The sequence below is a fragment of the Balaenoptera ricei genome, chromosome 6 (genome assembly GCF_028023285.1).
Source record: "Balaenoptera ricei isolate mBalRic1 chromosome 6, mBalRic1.hap2, whole genome shotgun sequence".
Taxonomy (NCBI): domain Eukaryota; kingdom Metazoa; phylum Chordata; class Mammalia; order Artiodactyla; family Balaenopteridae; genus Balaenoptera; species Balaenoptera ricei.
The window spans coordinates 44,142,890-44,164,487 of NC_082644.1; the positions used below are offsets into that span (position 1 = coordinate 44,142,890).

Below are 21,598 nucleotides of genomic sequence, written 5' to 3' on the forward strand. Positions count from 1 at the left end.
TTTTTAAAATTTAGCAATCATGACCTGTGATTTGAAATATAATATGAATTGTGTGTGTGTTGATTTTTTATTTGACTGGGGTTTTTCTTTAGTATTCCTTACTATAACTTTCTGTGCAAGTTTTAAATACAGTTTTCATTTAGGACATTGAATTTTCTACTAACTTACAATACAGTACTGATAAACTGCACTGTTATTTCCTTTCCTTGTGCACTCATTTATGTATTGAGAGCGCTGAAAGATTTAATATATCAGTTTAATATTTTTAACTGTCACTGAATTTGCTACAAATGTGGGGTCTTCATTTTTTGATTGTGGAATCATGCTACAGTTTCTATGCTCTTGCTGGCTTGATCACTCTCTTCTATGATGGATCCAGAAGAAGCAACACCAGGTGGCAGATATCTGCCCCAGGGAAACAGCTAGGTATGTTTCCTGTTATGCTTCTGTACTCTGTTAGTGTTTGTTAATGATGGGATTGCAGATGTTCTCCAAATTTTTCTGCTGAGATGCAAGTATCTCCTTCTCTACAATGTTATTATTGAACCAGTCAATGATTTCATTACACTTGTAGAAAATCTTCTATTTGTCCTCATCATTGACATTGCCTTTGATATTTTTTTTACATTCGACGATGGCTTTCACATTGAAGATGTAGGATTTAAGAGAATAATTAGAAGAAACCTTGTCTCTCTGCTTCTCGTTTCAACTTTGTGTTTCTTAGCCTTCTGAATTGTACCCTCAAGGTCTTCCTTGCTCAAAGGACACTTGTCATTTGTGGTGGCAATCTGTTCTTTTTTCCTGTATTGTTATCTGCATACTGTGATCTGAGATATACCACAGAAAATGGGAGTATGCCTATGAATTAAAACGTGCCAAGCAGGTTGTCATGGCACATCACCCTTTATAAACTAGAATAAGTGCACTGAGCTGGTTGAGTAAGTTGTGAAAGTCTGTGTGTGCTTTGTGGGCACGCTGATATTGTGTTGATCATGGTGATTATGACGCCACCAGGGGTTTCAATATTAATGGAAAAAGTAGTGATATCCAAGAGCAGTAAACCTTGAACATCCTCAGATTTGTCCCTAGATAAGATCACTGCCTGGGCAGATGTATCATGAACAATAGCTCCGTAGGGGTTGATGTACCTGTCAATTGTTTTCCCTTGAAGAAGTCTTGCAGAAGTGTCTGAATACTAGAGATATGTGTATAATCACTCATCACAATGAGGACATACATCTCTGTCTTGTCTAATTTGACATAGTGAATGGCTTTCTCCACAGAGTCCAGAATGCCACTGGTCAGCATTCAGTTTTTCAAACTAGCACAGATAATTAACGTGTGGAGCTCAACCCTCTCTTGGAGAGAATCAATATCAATTTTGACCTGATTTTGTTTAATTATATTGTGCATGTTTACAAGTAGTAAGAGGCTACAGTCATATATCTTGTTCTCATGAATATCCTTCTTATGCTTGGACTTGAAGTCTGCAATGAAACCTTTTGTTTGTCAAAGTCTTCTCCATATAAGCTTTAATCTTCTGCTATAGGTTTGACCCAAAAGATTCCATAGTCAATAGTGAGGATTTGTACATTTTAAAGCACACCTTTTAAGAAAAAAGGTCACCATATTTATTTCACCACCAGTATCTTATTCAAGCCATAGCAGCAGCCAATAGCTCTTTGATACTTCTGAGAATATTAAGAGAAGCAGTAGGTTTACCATCTTTGGAAATCTGATGGTGGCAGTCATTAATAAACTAATGCTGTGGCAATAGCATTTGTAAACAGTCTTCCCAAGGTGGGCTTCTGTGGTTTCTTCATCTTTGCTAGAATCATAGATGATACCTCCTCTGATTAGAAGCCTTTGGATTCTCCCTTGTATTCCATCTGGACCATAGGCCTTCTTGCATCATTTACCACCAAGAACGGCCAATGATTCATGTCAGACATGTCCAGACATGTCAGGACAACAGCATTTTCACATCTACATTCAAACTAACACAGTCTGATTCTTCGAAACATATCACCACTTAATTGAAAATATTAATTAAGGTAATAGTTTCAGGTGATCTACCTAATCATTGGCAATTATCTCTACTTCCCATGCTGGCAGGTATCTACACAGGAATAGATGGTGCCATTATCACTGGCAACTGCAGGTACATCAGACAAGGTTTCTGGGAGTAGGTCTAGGTCAGCTTATTGGAGAAAGTAGTTACTGTAGCTGTTGCTGTGTTCAAGGGGAACTCTATATTAGAAAAAAAAAACGTACATACCATTTTCTTCTGAGAGTGAACAGGATATTTATAGTAAAACAAACAGTCAGTCTATTACAAATTATTCAAATTAGCACTGTTTATAAACATTCAAGTGAGATTTTTGATAATATTCCTTCCAATTATTTACATCTGAATACCTCTGGATAGATATAAAGTATAAAGTAAATATAAATTCACATATATGGAAACCTAACATTCTGCTGTTCTTGAAGGTTCTATACACAAAAATATATCATGGGGAGAGAAAGAGAAAGAGAGAGAGGAGAGAGAATTTCCTTACTCAATTTAAGTGTCTCCTTAGCACAGAATTGCATTTTTTTTAAACATCTGTATTGGAGTAAAATTGCTTTACAGTGGTGTGTTAGTTTCTGCTGTATAACAAAGTGAATCAGCTATATGTAGAATTGCATTTTATATGTGAACTGATTAATCTGGCTCTCACTGATGGACATTTTTTATATTTCTAATTTGGTTTACTATAAACAATAATGAAATGACGTCTTTGTGTAAGTACATCGGTTCACTTGTGTAATTATTTTCTTTATATTGATTCTTCAAACTCATTGCTAAACCAAAATATATTTTATATTTAAATATTAAATGTATTGAATTATTTAATAAATATTGTAATTACTACTCCAAAGAACAAATCATAAAATATTTTTTCTTCATAATATATCCAATACTAGATTTTAGCTATATGTTTTATTTATTTTTCTTAATTAAAAAATTTTTTTAACATCTTTATTGGAGTATAATTGCTTTACAATGGTGTGTTAGTTTTTGCTGTATGACAAAGTGAATCAGCTATACATATACATATATCCCCATATCCCCTCCCTCTTGCGTCTCCCTCCCACCCCCCCATCCCTCCCCTCTAGGTGATCACAAAGCATGGAGCTAATGTCCCAGTGCAATGCAGCTGCTTCCCACTAGCTATCTGTTTTATGTTTCATAGTGTATATACATCCATGCCACTCTCTCACTTCGTCCAAGCTTACCCTTCTCCCTCCCCGTGTCCTCAAGTCCATTCTCTATGTCTGTGTCTTTATTCCTGTCCTGCCCCTAGGTTCATCAGAATTTTTTTTTTTTTTTTAGATTCCATATATATGTGTTAGCATACGGTATTTGTTTTTCTCTTTCTGACTTACTTCACTCTATATGACAGACTCTAACTCCATCCACCTCACTACAAATCACTCAATTTCATTTCTTCTTATGGCTGAGTAATATTCCATTGTATATGTGTGCCACATCTTCTTTATCCATTCATCTGTCGATGGACACTTTGGTTGCTTCCATGTCCTGGCTATTGTAAATAGAGCTGCAATGAAACTTGTGGTACATGACTTTTTTGAATTATGTTTTTCTCAGGGTATATGCCCAGTAGTGGGATTGCTGGGTCATATGGTAGTTCTATTTTTAGTTTTTTAAGGAACCTCCATACTGATCTCCATAGTGGCTGTATCAACTTACATTCCCACCAACAGTGCAAGAGGGTTCCCTTTTCTCCACACCCTATCCAGCATTTATTTTTTGTAGACTTTTTGATGAAGGCCATTCTGACCGGTGTGAGGTGATACCTCATTGTGGATTTGATTTTCATTTCTCTAATGATTAGAGATGTTGAGCATCCTTTCATGTGTTTACTGGCAATCTGTATATCTTCTTTAGAGAAATGTCTCTTTAGGTCTTCTGCCCATTTTTGGATTGGGTTGTTTGTTTTTTTGATACTGAGCTGCATGAGCTGCTTGTAAATTTTGGAGATTAATCCTTTGTCAGTTGCTTCATTTGCAAATATTTTCTCCCATTCTCAGGGTTGTCTTTTCATCTTGTTTATGGTTTCCTTTCCTGTGCCAAAGCTTTTACGTTTCATTAGGTCCCATTTGTTTATTTTTGTTTTTTATTTCCATTTCTCTAGGAGGTGGGTCAAAAAGATCTTGCTGTGATTCATGTCATAGAGCGTTCCGCCTATGTTTTCCCCTAAGAGTTTTATAGTGTCTGGCCTTACATTTAGGTCTTTAATCCATATTGAGTTTATTTTTGTGTATGGTGTTAGGGAGTGTTCTAATTTCATTCTTTTACATGTAGCTGTCCAGTTTTCCCAGCACCGTTTATTGAAGAGGCTGTCTTTTCTCCAATGTATATTCTTGCCTCCTTTATCAAAGATAAGGTGACCATATATACATGGGTTTATCTCTGGGCTTTCTATTCTGTTCCATTGATCCATATTTCTGTTTTTATGCCAGTACCATACTTTCTTGATTACTGTAGCTTTGTAGTATCATCTGAAGTCTGGGAGCCTGATTCCTCCAGCTCCGTTTTTCTTTCTCAAGATTGCTTTGGCTATTCAGGGTCTTTTGTGTTTCCATACAAATTGTGAAATTTTTGTTCTAGTTCTGTGAAAATGCCATTGGCAGTTTGATAGGGATTGCATTGAATCTGTAGATTGCTTTGGGTAGTATAGTCGTTTTCACAATGTTGATTCTTCCAATCCAAGAACATGGTATATCTCTCCATCTGTTTGTATCATCTTTAATTTCTTTCATCAGTGTCTTATAGTTTTCTGCATATAGGCCGTTTGTCTCTGTAGGTAGGTTTATTCCTAGGTATTTTATTCTTTTTGTTGCAGTGGTAAATAGGAGTATTTCCTGAATTTTTCTTTCAGATTTTTCATCATTAGTGTATAGGAATGCAAGAGATTTCTGTGCATTAATTTTGTATCCTGCTACTTTACCAGATTCATTGATTAGCTCTAGCAGTTTTCTGATAGCATCTTTAGGATTCCCTATGTATAGTATCATGTCATCTGCAAACAGTGACAGCTTTACTTCTTCCTTTCCGCCTTGGATTCCTTTTATTTCTTTTTCTTCTGTGGCTAAAACTTCCAAAACTTTGGTGAATAGTAGTGCTGAGAGTAGGCATCCTTGTCTTGTTTTTCATGTTAGTGGAAATGGTTTCAGTTTTTCACCAATGCGAAGGATGTTGACTGTGGGTTTGTCGTATATTGCCTTTATTATGTTGAGGTAAGTTCCCTCTATGCCTACTTTCTGGAGAGTTTTTCTCATAAATGGGTGTTGAATTTTGTCAAAAGCTTTCTCTGCATCTATTGAGATTATCATATGTTTTTTTCTCCTTCAGTTTGTTAATATGCTGTATCACACTGATTGTTTTGCATATATTGAAGAAGCCCTGCATTCCAGGAATAAACCCCACTTGATCATGGTGTATGATCCTTTTAATGTGCTCTTGGATTCTGTATGCTAGCATTTTGTTGAGGATTTTTGCATCTATGTTCATGAGAGATATTGGCCTGTAGTTTTCTTCTTTGTGACATCTTTGGTTTTGGTATCAGGGTGATGGTGGCCTTGTAGAATGAGTTTGAGAGTGTTCCTCCCTCTGCTATATTTTGGAAGAGTTTGAGAAGGATAGGTGTTAGCTCTTCTCTAAACGTTTGATAGAATTCGCCTGTGAAGCCATCTGGTCCTAGGCTTTTGTTTGTTGGAAGATGTTTAATCACAGTTTCAATTTCAGTGCTTGTGATTGGTCTGTTCATATTTTCTGTTTCTTCCTGGTTCAGACTCAGAAGGTTGTGCTTTTCTAAGAATTTGTCCATTTCTTCCAGGTTGTCCATTTTATTGCCATATAGTTGCTTGTAGTAATTTCTCATGATCTTTTGTATTTCTGCAGTGTCAGTTGTTACTTCTCCATTTTCACTTCTAATTCTATTGGTTTGAGTCTTCTCCCTTTTTTTCTTGATGAGTCTGGCTAGTGGTTTATCAATTTTGTTTATCTTCTCAAAGAACTAGCTTTTAGTTTTATTGATCTCTACTATCATTTCCTTCTTTTCTTTTTCATTTATTTCTGATCTGATCTTTATGATTTCTTTCCTTCTGCTAAGTATGAGGTTTTTTGTTCTTCTTTCTCTAATTGCTTTAGGTGTAAGAATAGTTTGTTTATTTGAGATGTTTCTTGTTTCTTGAGGTAGAATTGTATTGCTGTAAACTTCCTCCTTAGAACTGCTTTTGCTGCATCCCATAGGTTTTGGGTCATCATGTTTTCTTTGTCATTTGTTTCTAGGTATTCTTTGATTTCCTCTTTAATTTTTTCAGTGATATCTTCATTATTTAGTAGCCTATTGTTTAGCCTCCACGTTTTTGTATTTTTTACAGTTGTTTTCCTGTAATTGATATCTAGTCTCATAGCATTGTGGTCGGAAAAGATACTTGATATGATTTCACTTTTCTTAAATTTACCAAGGCTTGATTTGTGACCCAAGATACGATCTAACCTGGAGTATGTTTCATGAGCACTTGAGAAGAAAGTGTATTCTGTTGTTTTTGGATGGAATGTCCTATAAATATCAGTTAAGTCTATCTGGTCTAATGTGTCTTTTAAAGCTTGTGTTTCCTTATTTATTTTCATTTTGGATTATCTGTCCATTAGTGAAAGTGGGGTGTTAAAGTCCCCTACTATTATTGTGTTACTGTCAATTTCCCTTATGGCTGTTAGCATTTGCCTTATGTATTGAGGTGCTCCTATGTTGGGTACATAAATATTTACAATTGTTAAATCTTCTTCTTGGATTGATCCCTTGATCATTATGTTGTGTCCTTCTTTGCCTCTTGTAATAGTCTTTATTTTAAAATCTATTTTGTCTCATATGAGTATTGCTACTCCAGCTTTCCTTTGATTTCCATTTGCATGAATATCTCTTTTCCATCCCCTCACTTTCATTCTGTATGTGTCCCTAGGTCTGAAGTGGGTCTCCTGTAGACAGCATATATATGAGTCTTGTTTTTGTATCCATTCAGCCAGTCTATGTCTTTTGGTTGGGGCATTTTATCCATTTACATTTAAGGTAATTATCTCTATGTATGTTCCTATTACCATTTTCTTAATTGTTTCGGGTTTTTTGGGTTTTTTTTAGGTCTTTTCTTTCTCTTGTGTTTCCTGCCTAGAGAAGTTCCTTTAGCATTTGTTGTAAAGCTGGTTTGGTGGTGCTGAATTCTCTTAGCTTTTGCTTGTCTGTAAAGCTTTTATTTTCTCCATCAAATCTGAATGAGATTCTTGCTGAGTAGAGTAATTTTGGTTGTTGGTTTTCCCCTGTCATCACTTTAAGTATGTCCTGCCACTGCCTTTTGGCTTGCAGAGTTTCTGCTGAAAGATTAGTTGTTACCCTTTTGGGGATTCCCTTGTATATTATTTGTTGCTTTTCCCTTGCTGCTTTTAATATTTTGTCTTTTATTTAATTTTTGATAGTTTGATTAATATGTGTCTTGGCGTGTTTCTCCTTGAATTTATCCTGTATGGGACTCTCTGCACTTCCTGGACTTGATTGACTATTTCCTTTCCCATGTTAGGGAAGTTTTCAACTATAATGTCTTCAAATATTTTCTCAGACCCTTTCTTTTTCTCTTCTTCTAGGATCCCTATAATTACAATATTGGTACATTTAATGTTGTCCAAGAGGTCTCTGAGACACCTCAATTCTTTTCTTGCTTTTTTCTTTATTCTGCTCTGTGGGAGTTATTTCCAGTATTTTATCTTCCAGATCACTTATCTGTTCTTCTGCCTCACTTATTCTGCTATTGATTCCTTCTAGCAAATTTTGAATTTCATTTATATTTAGTTCTTCTAGGTGCTTATTAAATGCTTATTGTAATTTCTCCATTCTATTTCCAAGATTTTGGATCATCTTTACTGTCATTACTCTGAATTCTTTTTCAGGTAGACTGACTATTTCCTCTTCATTTGTTTGGTCTGGTGGGTTTTTACCTTGCTCCTTCATGTGCTACATATTTCTCTGTCTTCTCATTTTGCTTAACTTACTGTGTTTGTGGTCTCCATTTCACAGTCTGTGGGTTCATAGTTCCCGTTGTTTTTGGTGTCTGCCTCCAAGGGGTAAGGTTGGTTCAGTGGCTTGTGTAGGCTTCCTGGTGGAGGGGACTGGTGCCTGTGTTCTGGTGGGTGGGGCTGGACCATGTCTCTCTGGTGGGCAGGACCACATCCGGTGGTGTGTTTTAGGGTGTCTGTGAGATTATTATGATTTTATGTAGGCTCTCTGCTAATGGGTGGCTTTGTGTTTCTGTCTCACTAGTTGTTTGGCATAGGGTGTCCAGCACTGTAGCTTGCTGGTCCTTGAGTGGAGCTGGGTCTTAGCATTGAGACAAAGATCTCTGGGACAACTCTTGCCGACTGAGATTACATGGGGCTAGGAGGTCTCTGGTGGTCCAATGTCCTGAAGTTGGCTCTCCCACCTCAGAGGCTCAGGCCTGACACCATGCCAGAGCACCAAGATCCTGTCAGCCACACAGCTCAGAAGAAAAAGGAGAAAAAAAAGAAAGAAAAATAAATAAATGAATAAATATATAAAAATAAAATAGAATAAAATAATTTAAATTTAAAAATTTTTTAAAATTATTAAAATTAAAAAGTACCAGGATCTTGGTTTGCTCGAGAGCAATGAAACCAATAAACAAATCCACCAATGATAACAAGTGCTAAAAACTATACTAAGATAAACATAAAGATCAGAAACAAGTCAGTCACAGAGAGCAAACCCCATGTCTACATTTGCTCCCAAAGTCTACTGCCTCAGTTTTGGGTTGATTCGTTGTCTATTCAGGTATTCCACAGATGCAGGGTACCTCAGGTTGATTGTGTGGATTTAATCCACTGCTCCTCAGGGTGCGTGGAGAAATTTCCCTTTCCCTTCTTTTTTCGTACAGCTCCTGGGTTCAGCTTTGGTTTTTATCCCTCCTCTGTGCGTAGGTTGTCTCAGGCTTCTGTTCCCACCCAGACAGGATGGGTTAAAGCAGTGGCTGATTAGGGGGCTCTGGCTCACTCATGCCTGAGGGAGAGAGGGGTACGATAGTTATAATTTGAATGCGGGGTGAGCCTGTGGCGGGCCGAGACTGGCGTGACATTGCAACAGCCTGAGGCATGCCATGTGTTCTCCCGGGGAAGTTGTCCCTGGATCATGGGACCCTGGCAGTGGCGGGCTGCACAGGCTCCTGGGGTGGGGTGGTGTGGGTAGTGACCTGTGCTTGCACACAGGCTTCTTGGTGGCTGTAGCAGCAGTGTTAGCATTTCATGCCTGTCTCTGGTGTCCGAGCTGATAGCCACAGCTCGTGCCTGTCTCTGGAGCTCACTTAGGTGGTGCTCTGCTTTCTGTGGGCAGACAGGGAAGGAATCCCCTGTCCTCGTGCACCCTGAAACAATGGTCTCTTGCCTCTTAGGCAGGTCCAGACTTTTTCCTGGACTCCCTCCCAGCAGCTGTGGTGCACTAGCCCCCTTTAGGCTGTGTTCACGCAGCCAACCCCACTCCTCTACCTGGGATCTGACCTCTGAAGCCCAAGCCTCAGCTCCCAGCCCCCACCCACCTTGACGGGTGAGCAGACAAGCGTCTCAGGCTGGTGAGTGCTGGTTGGCACTGATCCTCTGTGTGGGAGTCTCTCCGCTTTGCCCTCTCGCCCCTGTTGCTGCTCTCTCCTCCGTGGCTCTGAAGATTCCCCCCCGCCCACCGCCCCCCCACCCCCGTCTCTGCCAGTGAAGGGGCTTCCTAGTGTGTGGAAACTTTTCCTCCTTCACAGCTCCCTCCCAGAGGTGCAGGTCCCGTCCCTATTCTTTTGTGTCTGTTTTTTCTTTTTTCTTTTGCCCTACCCAGGTATGTGGGGAGTTTCTCCATGGGGGAATAACATGGGGGGAAAGCCCCATGTTATTTAATATCACTATAAAATTTATTTTTGTAGGAAAAGGACACATCCTTGGTTTTCTTTCCTCTCCAACTACCTCATTTGCATCTTCTTAGGTATTTTTAAAATACTTCTGCTGTAATCTGCTGAGCCAAATTCTCCTAATTTTATAGGACCCAGTTTAAGCTTTACTTTTTCATTAGTACACTTTTTTTCCCTCTGTATTCTCATAGATCACTGTAGCACTTTTAGCTGGTAATTGGTATTTAACGTTTTATTACAAACTGATTTAATGATAACTTGGTTCGTATTCACATTATCTCCCTAAAAACGTAATATCCCTGATGTCAGAATTCAGACCCTAATCTAAAGCCCTCAAAATACTTAGCATAATACTAGACAGCAAAGAAATGGTCAATAAATTTAAGTCTTAAAACAGATGTATACATTCTTCATAGTTTCAGTCTCATCACAAAGAAAATAGTCGGCACACTATATGTTCATTCCTCATTCTAACTCATTCTTCATCTTTCAAAGTATTAAGTAAAAAATATGTGTGGTAAATATGGAGGAAATAGTTTTATGACTGGTTGAGAAATGACAGTAGTCATTAATTGGATTTGACCAAAAAGGGTTTCTATCAATTCAGCTTCATTATTTTTATTTTATGTAACAAAAATTTATCAAAGTAGGCAGAACACCAAAAATTGTTATTTATCATGTAAACAAATCTTTATCATTTTATCTAAGATGACATAATATTGTAAAAGGGAAAAGCAATATGAGAAGATTTGTTATCTTAAAATTAAAGTGAACTTATAATAAAATATATGCTAGAAATAAGTAAATTTAATAATAGCACAAGGAAAGGACAGTGGATAATAATGTTAGGGGTAACATCTTAAGTTAGTATATCATGTTTTCGTTATTACCATCTAAGTAACTCAATCTTATTAAAACTAAGTTAAAAATTGAAAAAATAATTTAAAAATATTGTTTACAAAGACTTGCACAATATTGTTGAATCTTAATTTCAATAGAAATTTTTAGATACATCTCTTTGAACATCACATACAAATGTCAAAATATTGACTCAGTGAGAAAATATATGAGAAGGTATTTGGGGCATTAATTTATTTTCATTTGAATTGACTCAGAGTGAAAGTCAAAATATTTGTGTTTAGGAAAAGAAATTAACTGCAGTTTTTGTTCCAAATTAGTTCATTTAAATAGAAGCCTCCTACTTATGAGTAGGTTGTCTTCTAAATAGTGATGTGTAAATCAATTATTTGAACATTGGAATGTATTTTCCCTTGCTGTAATATAATAAATGGTGGCTTTGTTACTTATATGAATAGCTCCACAAACTCAGGGTGGGAATATAGTTAGACTTATTTATTTATTTTTTTCTTTATAATTAATTGGCTAAAACTCTGCTCTGTTAAAGGGGTACCACTGTGAAATATCCTATAGAGAAGATGAGAAAAATAAGACTATAAACTGGGATGAAACATTTGTAAATCACATGTCTGGTAAAGCTCTTTTATCTAGAATCTGTAAAGAACTTTCAAAACCTAAGCTTAAAAAATCTAGTTAGAAAATCTGAGAAAGAGATATGGATGGCAAATAAACACATGAAAATATGTTCAATATCATTTACCATTAGTGATATGCAAATTAAAATCACTATGAAACATCACTGCACACTTATTCAAACATTTAAATTTTTAAATATGTGACAAAACCAAATACTGGTGAGAAAATGGATAAATTGGATCGTTCATACATTTCTAGTGAAAATACAAAATGGTACAGGCAACTCTAAAAAATAATTTGGTAGTTTGTTATAAAATTGTACAGGTACTAACCAGACAACTCAGCAGTCGTATTCTTGGGCACTTATCCCAGAGAAATGAAAACATACATTCATATTAAAACCTGTACATGAATCTTCCTATTGGATTTTTGTAACAGTTCCAAACTGGAAACATTTGAATATCCTTCAGTGGGTAAATGTTTAAATAACTGTGCCATATTCATACCATGGAATTCTATTCAACACCAAAAATAAACACAATACATGTAATAATTTAGGTGGATTTCTAGGATATTATTATTGGTGGAAAACAATTCTGAAGTTTAAAAACCATATGTTTTCATTTGTATAACATTATATAACGTTCTGGGAATTTTAATGGTAGAGAGCACTTTAGTAGTTGTCAGGAGACAGAGACTAGGCTTGTAAATATAAAGGGCTAGTATGAGGGAGTTCCCTAGTAGTGTTGGAAGAGTTCATATGTATGATGAAATTGTTTGGAACTATGTGCCCATGTTTACACACAGACAGAGGAATGCATGTAAAAATAATTTTAAAAAGTGAATAAGGACTGTAGTCGACTTAACATTGTACTGAGGCCAGTTTCCTGGTATGGGCATTGATTCTGTACTACAGCTATATAAGATATCACCACAAGAAATCTGGGTGAAAGGTACTGTGGACTCTGTGTACAATCTTCCCTACTTTTTATGCATCTACAACTACTTCAAAATAAAATGTTAAGAAAAAAGGAAAGGAAATTTGGTATCTCACTTTGCCGATTTCTACCATCCTCTGACTTCTCCAGGAACCCCTAAGGCTTATACACTTCAGGGAGAGCATCTACTTTGATGCCACACACAATGGAGAGGGGACTTAGGTCTAGTTAGTATATTGCTGCCATTGCTTCTTACCAGTATAGGGTGTGATTTTTAAAGATTGATCTTATATAGACTCAAGAGACAATTTTTCCTCAATCTGTGATGGTAGAATGCAGGTTCTCAAGATTTTCTTTTTTTTAAATTAAGATTCTGATGATTCAGCTAAAAACCCTCTTTAGGCTCACAAACCATGCTGAGCTGCTTCATTTCTCATACACTGGCAATTCTCAAGGTGTCTAGCATTCCACAATGATGAAATCATAAAAGTGTTAGCATTCTGTCTTTCAAACAATTACCATTTCATCAAACAAACTAGGGACCTCCTATTTTTTAATATTCTTTATATAAATCTACACAATAATGTCTCATTATCCACTCTTTATCCACCAACGAGGCTATTTACCCATTCATTCATCTGAGGATACTTCGCAGTGGCTACATGCAATCTACAGCCAGCTTTATGAGGAGGCTACTTTTTTTTCTAAACACTCTCTCCCAATTGATATTCTTTGCTTCTTTACCCTTCTAGAATGATTACACTCATTTTATTATAGTGTGAATTTATAAAATACATCTGGGGGGAGAAGAAAGACACAACCATCAGTTTAAAAATTTCTTCGCTAACATGGTACGTTGGTATAGTCAGGATCCCAGGTGAATTGACAAAAGCCTATTAAACCCAGCTCTTTTGAGACTATCAAATAGCCACCAAATGGAAAGAAATATATATAGGAATTGATTTTACCTCAATGCAGAGGACTGAGACAAAAAGGACAAAAGTTTCAGGAGACTGATTTGAGTCTAAAAAATAAAATCTGTAGATTCAATGTATTTACATAATAAATGGCTTTGTCAGATAGTGAGTTCTCAGAAAATTTTTCAAGAAGTGGTTACGTATGTTTCAAGAATTTCAAAGAGGATATTACTGTTTTGGTTTTCTCTTCATGTACCCATTTGTGTTTGCTGGGGCTCTTGGTTTCAAATAACAAAAGTACTTTAGCCATTTCAAACAAAGTAGGACAATGCATACTATATTAAAAAGAAATATCCATAAAGATGAAATACAAGGATTCACTTGGACCTCAACTAGAGGTCCAAATAGAACCAAGCTCTCAGATGACACTGGAATTTTCTTTTTTTCAGTTCCTCAATACTGCATTTACTTCATTTTCTTTCTCTTTGGTAATCATCCACTTCTGCTTATTTAGTCCATGGGTGGGGGAAATAGAACTTTTTGTTTGTTTGATTTTAGTAGCTCCATATTTTATGATTTTGTGTAGCCACTTGAGGCTAAATGGAATTTATCTTCTCATGAGATCAGAGATCCCAACTATGGATCCATCAACTATGGACAAAGAGTCAGGTTCTAGATATGGGTAGGTAAGAAGCCCAGTATCCTGGTCAAGTATCTGAGTAGTCTGGACTGTGGTCTATGTGTGATCTTTCAGACCTGATCATAGACAATGACAAAGGTTTTACCTGGCAGAGCCTTATGGGAAAAAGCTGCCCCACAACGCACATGGTACCTATCTAGGTTATTGCAGTCTCTGTAAGGAGTTACAGTCAAGGACTCAGGCCTCCTTGGCCATTTACACTCTTATGCGCATCTCCACTCCTAGCCTAGGTGCCTCCATTGGGAGATCTCCTTATGGGGGGGAAGCTTGAAGACACCTTACTCTGCTCAGACTCAGTACTAAGTAGTTTTTCATACCTAGCCCTTCTCCTCAACTCCCTCCCTGGTTCCTGGGTCCATAAAATGACAGCAACCTTATATTTGAAGCTCCCTCTTTAGTGAGAGGATCCTCATGTCTGTGCTGATCCGCTGCACCCCCTGCTGCCCCCCACCCAGTGCAGTCCCATGGCAAAACATGCAACAGTGGAGGAGCCATTCCTTTCTCTAGCTTTAGCCTCTTACTTACCCTATAGCAGGAAGTAATGAAAGGCTTGCGTGTTACTTTCATTTTGGCTTATTGTTTTAATTGACTAGTACTCCAACACCTGGTGGCTCAGCTCTGCTCTTGACAGTATCTACTCCTATCAAATAAATGTATTGAGGGGACATGCTGGTTGTCTAAATATGACTGTTTATAGTACAAGCATATAATTGAACTGCAGAAAGATTAACTCCTAAAAAAAAGTGTACATGATATCACCCAGTTCTAGTGTTATACAAGTTATGTTGCCTCTGGGGGGAAAAATCTTTCAAATTGTCTGAATATAATTATTACTGAGAAGATGTGAACTACCTATTCAGAAGGGGGAAACAAATGAGCAGCAATGCAAGATTCTGTAAGCCTACTCAGAAGGATATGCACGATATTTATTGCAACAATATTATCTATCTACAGAAAGATTGATAATAAATATTAAATCAATAACATGTGTGATTAAATTAAAAACATGCTTCTGAAGAGTATAATATCCTGTAATTATTATACTACTAAGAAGATATATGATCTGATGTCACCTTGATATCAAATTATTCATTTTAAATAAAATTGGCTTGACCTCCCATCTCTGTCCTGTGAAAAATCTGATACCCAGTATAGGATGTCTACTAGTGGCTTAAATTCTCATTTCCAAGGTCTGTTCTTATCACTTTCTTGTTCCCCTTTTAATAATAATTGCACTTCCAGTAATGCCTGTAGCCTTATCTAGGCCTTATGTTTAGCCAAATGTGAAACACATACCCACTTCCAAGATTTATTAAAAATACTGGGCACATTCTTTCTAGTATAATTTTAGATTTGATAGAAAATATAAACCATAGCAATAAAAATACAATATAAAATATTCCCTGTTCTTAAAAAGTCCCTGGCTGTGTATTTCCACAGAGGATTTCAGTGGACTTGCTTTTCTCTCTTGTTATCTCTCCTTCCCTTCAGACTTGTTTTTCATCCCTGCCCATTCAAGCCAGGCCTAGAGAATATTATTTCTATATGCATCCATATGCGTTGGACATTTTTCTGAACAAAGGTATTTCTCTTCAAGAGAAGAAATCTGCAATGGTCTCTTATTTATTTATTTATTTATTTATTTATTTATTTCCTATCTTGCTATTAGGGCATTCTTAAACAAGAGCTATAGTTAAATGATGTAATCCATTTAATAAAGGTCACATTTGAAGTGCAGTAGCTCCAGAATTAATAAATACTCCAATATGTGAATAGTGAGAGTGCACAGAATATGCATATCTATACAACGGGAAATGTATTAGAGACTGTGGCAAGAATCTTTAACTCAGTACAACAGATAAATGGAAAAATATATATATTTATTCATCACTTTCTATGTGCCAGGCAGTGTAAGAACCTCACCGATTTTATTTTTTAAATCTCTACAACCACACTCTTCATTAATATTACTGTCTCTCTTAACAGATTTGTGAAAACTGGCACCCATGGTCCTATACCTAATAAAATAACAGAGCCAAGAGTCTAAAAAATTTATTCTGATTACAGAGTCCACACTTGTATCCATAAATCAGGATTTTTTGGCTCTTTGTGAGAGTATTTCATTGATAAGATGGAATTTTTTAAATATTTTATTTCATGGAATCCAAAATAATTACCAAATGTTTAATTAGCAAGAAAAAATTTATATTATTTTAATGTGATATCAATTATTTGTGTAAGATCTGTCCTACTCTGCAAAGTCAGTATATAACCTTCCAATTCTTTGATTTAAGAGAAAGTAATTTATATGCATTTCTCCATAGTAAAATATGCAAAGTCTTCAGGAAGACAATTAGAAACTGCATTGAGAAATGCATGTTTAGTAACAAGAAACATATTGAAAGTGCACAGAAAGTCTTTCTTTTGTATATATTTTATTCCCTTCTTTGCTCTCACACACTTTATTATTACTCCTCTAGCTTCTAAATAAGATTGATTGGTGAGTTGATTACAGGGGTGCCTGAACACAGATTGTGGGAAGTCTTAGTGTGACTCGGTATGCCATAAATCAAACAGCAGGTGAGTGGGAAACACAGTTCCCTGACTCACAAAATATAATAATAAAAATGTAAATAAATAAACTAGCCTCCTTTATTAGGAGATAACCAGTATCAGTAATAACTCTGATAATATATAGGATTCAGTTACACAGTTTCCTTTTATTTACAAATTTTAAAATATTTATAATATACAAGCTATTATACTAGGCAGCATGGGAGATTTAAGTGTGAAAAAACAAGGTACTTGTCAATGGCATCACCATCAAGTAGAGGAAATAAAATCGAGCACTATAGCATAGAGTAGAAATTAACAGCAAATGTTTAAGATTATTTGGAAGGGAAGAAATTTATGTTTTCTGAGGTAATGATTTGAAGAACAGAGAAAGATTCTTAGAAGGGGCTTCCATGCACATAATGATGAAAAACAATGGCATTGAAAGTGCAAATAGCAATGTGAGTATTGATCCTCCCATTTTTCACAACAAAACAGGCTTCTTCATTTCCTTACTCTCACTCAGTGTGGACACAATCTAGGCATCCATTGCCGTAAATACTCTTTTCATTCATCATTCTTTCCATACTGTTTTTTTGATTCCTTAGTATGTGCCAGTCACTACAATAAGCTCTGGGAATAAAGAAGAGAGAGCCAAAGTCTCTGTCCTCAAGGAAATCTTAATCTAGAGAATCTTTTTCCATGTCAGAAATGCCTCTTCAGTTTTCCCTCCTGTCCATTTTGTGACCACTGCTTTAGTATATGTTATCATCACCTGTTCACAGAACTATTCTGACCAACAGTTTCTTAGACTTCCCCACTTTACACCAACCTGTTGTTGAGGGTTTTCCTTGGCGCTCTCTGTTGGCAGGAGAGGAAATCAAGCCACACTACTGAAATTAGGCAATCAATGAAAAAGTACATGGACCAAAATATAGACGACAATTATGTGCATAAATGATAGCAGAATACATGAAAAAATATCCACGTTATAATGTTCATTTCAGAGCTATTTCTAATGGTGAAATAAAAATATAATTCAAATCTCCATCAATACTATGGTGATATAAAAAATAGTGCATAATCGTTAAAAATGATGATACCATTTATAATTTCTGACCTAGAAAAGATGTCCATGATGTATTTTTAAATGTGTGTGTGTTTATGTTTGACAGAGAAAGAGAACCCTGAAGGTATATGTTTTAAATCACTAAAATTGGTTACTGCTGCGTCAAGGAATTATGGTTGGCAATTGAGCATTCTTTCTAAGATCTTTATAATAATTCATCAAAATCCTAACATAAATAATATTTATTGATTTATATATAAAACAAATATATTCATATTATAAAAATGGAGTTTTTACATAAATAAACATATTAAAGCAACACTATTTTGTATAGTCAATGATATAACATTGGAGGTTATGTATACACAGGAAAATATACTTAGCAGTTTTTTAATTTACTTATATGTATTATAAAAAAAATTCTGCCACTGTTTTTGGTTAGATTATCATAATTGCATGTTAAACACTTTCATGGAGCTGGCCTAAATTGCTCAGCAAATTATAGGCATTATAATTTAGTCAGAAGTCTACTAGATATAAAAACCTGAAAAAAGATATTTTTACAGATTTAGGCTATGAAGATCTCTTTATTTCTCCAAGGAGCTTATAAATATTTAAAGATAAAAAGGCTCTCTAACTGTAACAGATGATTTAGGTAAAATATTTGAAAAAAACATTTAAATGATAAATTTTTCTGACAGTGATCAGTAATACCAGGTTTCACATAACCAGAGGGAAAAATTAGTGTCAGTCAGAAGTTTAGCTAATAATATGGTATCACAGTATGAATATTCCTGGGGATAATTTTTTCAAATTGTGTCATATTTTATCTCGGTTATTTTATCACAGAGCTGAGAAGTCTAATTTGTAAAGAAATCCTCATGAGGTGTTGAGAGGCTAAAAGAATCAAACTCTGAGTATACAAAGAGCCAAACAAGATCTATACGAACTTCTATCTATCCTCCAATCCTTTTCATAGTTTACATTATTGGGTGTTTTATTCTTTTCCCATCATTCCATTCAATTTAACTCTGGGTTATACTTGGGATTATGATCTGGTTAGATTCGAACTCAACAAACATCACAGTATTCTTCCACATCTTCCTTCCTTAGTTAAAACTCGACAGTTTCCAAGTTCAGTTTTGTCTTCCATAACGGCTTCCTCACTTTCTTTCATGACGTTTGCCACTGTCATAGCTCAAGCCCCTCTCTTTTCTTTCCTTTAAAGACCTCAATTACCCATATGTTAGGTCACTTGACATTGTCCCACAGTTCACTACATATTTTTTTTTCTTTCTGTTCAACTTGAGTCATCTTTTTTCTACAGTGTCTAATCTTCCATTAATGCATTAATGCTCTCCAATGTATTCTTCATCCCAGATATTGCAGTTTCTGTCTCAAGAAATTTGATTCGAGTGCTTTTTGTTTTTTAGTAGCTCTAACTAAGTTTTTAAAATATATGTAATACAGTTACAATACTTGTTTTAAAGTTCTTATCTACTAATCTAACATCTGTGTCAGTTCTGGATTGGTTTCAGTCGGTTGCTATTCTCTTCATTACGGTTGATTCATCGAAATAGAGACTGTATCCTCCCAGATGAAGCTCAGCCACAGAGAACTGAAGTGATATGTTGGATTGGTAGAGTATTCAAGAACAATATTCCATGAAATACGTGTGAGGAGTTCTATGTGATCTTGGAGTGGTTTTGGAAGACTTTTTGGTTGAGGAAAGACTAGCTGGCTCCTCCCTTAAAGTTCAAAGTGCTTATTTTCCCCGATGGCAGGACACATATCATTTGCATAATAATGAAAAGCAGAAGAATTTATGTTCCTCAGTTTTCTGTTAAATTTTTAGCACAATAACAGCTTGAGGAAAGACGTAGAATGATGTTCATTTCAAACAGTGAAACATTGAAAAGTTAATTTCTAACTAAACTAAAACCCAATTGTGTGCATAAAAATGGTTGGAATATAATGATTCCTTGGCAAGTGAGAAAAGGGGAGGACTTTGTGTTTGCTGAAGAAGTGTTTATCATTTGTCTTTTGTTTGCACATTTATTTCCTCCCTATATGATTCTGATAGAATGCATCAAGGATATAATTCTCTTTCTGGTGCTTGCTTTGATGTTAACCCTACAAACAGAAAGGATAGTGTATGTTTCTGTATAAACAGGTCAAAGATGGCCTAGAAATTAGTTCACATTATGCTGTCACTTACATCATATTACAAGATTCTTACAATAGCTAAGGTGTCAGCATTGATGTGGACTCACTATGCCCATTTTATAATTGGTGGATGTAAAGTTTAGAAAGGTTAAGGGCTTGCAATCATAAGATAAATCTATGAAGGATTTATAAACAAGCCCAGAATTTCCAGTTTCAAATCCAGTATTCTGCCCTCTGCCTCAGCCATTTTTTTAAGTTTGCATGTTAGAGGCAGTAGGACTTCTACTGTTTTAGATAACATCAATGAAATACCATAATTGTACTCTTGATTATGTTTAAGATGCAAAGAAACTTTAGTCTACATTCATTTTTTTAACTAAAAGCTTCAGTTTGAATATTAATTTTATTTAAATAATGTTCCTAGAAATTTTAGAGAGAAAATTAAACTGACTTTATGTGCAGAATACAATCTCCATTTGCTTTGACAACTCTTAGTTTACGTATGCAAAATAAGTCTACCTTTTTGTATATATAATTAAGATGCAATGCCAGGATATCATTGACTGCTTAATTAAAGCAATTAGGATTGTAGTGAATCATGGCACAACTTACCTTAAGAGGTGTGAGCAGACTATGTCACAGGCTATGATACAATAAATAGTCATTGAGTTCAAAATACTTCCCACATAATAAAACATAAAGCATATTTGAGTGCTAAAGTTTCATTCATTCTTAACATTGTAGATGCATTTAGAAAAAAAGAAAAACCTTAGAGGTTACCTGCTTTTCAGGACTTGACTTGGTGCACATCATATAGAAGGACTTCCACATGCTGTGACTTATTATTCAAAACAATGAAGTCCCCAATAGAAAGCATTTCTTTGCTTGGAGTGTCCTTTAATGTACCTGTCTTAAGAACCTTTGGTGGTGGTAGGTAGCTGGCTGAGGGTTCAGGGAGATAGACCCTGCCTGTGTCTCTGTCTTTCTATTAGAGAGCTATTGCCTCTCTCACCTTATCTGAGGAGGGATTAGAAGGTTGGTCGCATTGCATTAGCATGGACTTTGAAATGACAATCTCGGAATCAAATTCCAGTCTCAACATTCATTTCCCGGTAAATTAGGTCAGGGTGCTTAACTTTTCTGAGAGGCAGTTTCAGCAGTGATACTGTTGTATCTGCCTTATAGACAGGAGTAGATCCAGATTTTATGGGACCTAAAGCAATACTTTTGGGAGTGCTCTTTAAGAAAAAGGATACAAAATAGGAATGATTGTGAATATTTATTTAGAATTAACAAAGAAATCACAATAGAATAGAACTTTGAAGAAGCTGACAAATTCATCATACATTAAAAATAATTCAACTCTCTATAATTAACTGCCAGACATATCATTTATTGTACTTTTTCTTTGGCTTTGGCTGTATATTCTCTGATTATTTCTTTATAACACTTTTAAATTATTATTTTCTTTAGAGAGAAGGGTATTCAATATTTCCACTAGCATGGTTGATTATTTTTTAATTAATAATGACAATTTAGAAAAGGTTCTTTCAGTTTCACAAATAAGTATTGATTATGTCATGTGGATTTTAAAAATTACTTTGAAATTTGGGAAACTTCCATTGAGTTTCTTTTGTATAGGAGATATTTCAGATATACTTTCTGTAGTATTGCTATAGGTTTGTGTCCTAGAAACATAGGAATTTTATTAAATTTTATTTTACATAATTCTCATTTTTAA

At 35.5% G+C, this 21,598-nt stretch overlaps 1 pseudogene; it reads right to left on the minus strand.

Moving 5' to 3' along the window:
* Positions 1-456: 456 nt before the first annotated feature.
* Positions 457-21,598, minus strand: part of LOC132368052 (heat shock cognate 71 kDa protein-like) — a 56,088-nt pseudogene continuing 34,946 nt past the window's right edge.